This window comes from Acyrthosiphon pisum, chromosome X (genome assembly GCF_005508785.2).
Source record: "Acyrthosiphon pisum isolate AL4f chromosome X, pea_aphid_22Mar2018_4r6ur, whole genome shotgun sequence".
Classification (NCBI taxonomy): Eukaryota; Metazoa; Arthropoda; class Insecta; order Hemiptera; family Aphididae; genus Acyrthosiphon; species Acyrthosiphon pisum.
This window is the reverse complement of record NC_042493.1, coordinates 46938681-46940550: the sequence shown is the minus strand read 5'-3', so window position 1 is coordinate 46940550 and position 1870 is coordinate 46938681.

The following is a 1870-nucleotide window of genomic DNA, read 5'->3' as shown; positions in this document are numbered from 1 at the left end:
TTGATATTACTAAGTATATTTGATGATATTATTGTGAATAAAGTATATTCATATATAACCTATTTACATGGAACCTTGTTATAATTTTAAATTTTAACTATAAAAGTTGATTATTTTATACATTTTTATCTACAACACAGTTATTAAATTTTAAATTTGTCAAAATTTGAACTTTAAATAGCCATGTATTATTTTTACACGCTTTTATACCTAACAAATAATATTTTATTGACAATCATAGAAAAAAAAATCAAAAAAAATGTAGACAATTGACAATGCCGGTAATCAGCTAAAAGAGTCAAAATATTTTCAAAATTTGATGGTATATAGAAAATTAAAATATAAACATTTAGTGAAATTTTCATGTTCGTTTTTGAATTACAACATAATAACAAAATCGCTACATGACACATCAAGTGAATTCAATGTTGTAAAAATTTGAACCTCAAACAACCATAAAAATGTAATTTGATTTTTCTTGTAGACATTTTTTTTTTATGAAGGTAGACAATTTAATGAGGAATCTTGTATTACATTTTGAAATTTTAGATTTAAAAAGAAACATTTTTATGAATTCTAAACTCAAATAAATTTACACATTTTCGTGATTTTTCTGTTTTTTTGTCAAAATTTAAACTTTAAATGCTTATTAAAAAAAACTGTGACAAAGAATTTTATATATTTTTCAATTGTTGTTGTAACAATATATTAGGAGCTTTGTATTAAATTTTCAGACTTTTTTACCAAACAAATAAAGTTTTATTGACATATATAGAAAAAAAAACTAATACAATTGGAAACTGAGGATGTCCCTAAGCAGCTCAAAACAAATCAAAATAGTTTGAAAATTTTATCATGTATAGAAAATGTGAATATAAACAACCAGTGAAAATTTCATGTAGGTATATAAGTTCATTTTTTGAGAGTTATAACATAAACCAAAATTGATTTGTCGAAAATTGTTTTACGTAAAATTTCCCTTTTTCCCTTAATGTTTATGTTGTTTTTCCCGGCGTTTTTAAAAACTATAAGAAAAGTTGATCTTCCAAATGCACTAACTAGATTCACTTTCCCATCAAAGCTTGTTTTGAGCTGTTTACGGACATTATCAATTATCAATTTTTTTAGTTTTTTTTTCTATTAAGGTCAATAAAATTTTATTTGTTGGGCAAAAAAGCTTGAAAATTTAATACAAGGCTCTTAATATATAGTTACAATGACATTTGAAAAATGTTAAAAGTCCAGTCACAATTTTTTTTATAACCATTTAAAGTTTGAATTTTGACAAAAAGCGTAAGAATCACGAAAATTCGCAAATCATTTTGAGTTTGAAATTCATAAAAAATTTTCTTTTTACAACTAAAATTTTAAAATGTAATACAAGATTCCCTATAAGGTTATCTACCTTTATCAAAAAAAAAGTTATCTCTAAGAAAGTCAAATTAAATCTGAATGAGCATTTGAAGTTCAAATATTTACAACATTGGATATTTCACTCGTTTACTCATGTAGTGATTTTGTTATTTTGTATTCAAAAACGAATAACTGTAGATACTTGAAAACTTAACCAAATGTTTATGTTCTAATTTTATACATACCATAAAATTTTGAGATTATTTTTATTAGTGTTGAGTTGTTAACGGACAATTTCAAATTTCAATTTTTTTTAGTTTTTTTTCTATTAATATCAATAATATTTTGGGTAAAAAAAGAGTTAACATTTACGTAATACAAGGCTCCTGCTGATATATTGTTATAATAGCAGTTGCGAAATATTCAAAAAATACATGGGCACAATTTTTTTTTAGGCATTTAAAGTTCGATTTTTCACGACATTTATCAATTGAAAATGATTTGTAGTTAAAATGTG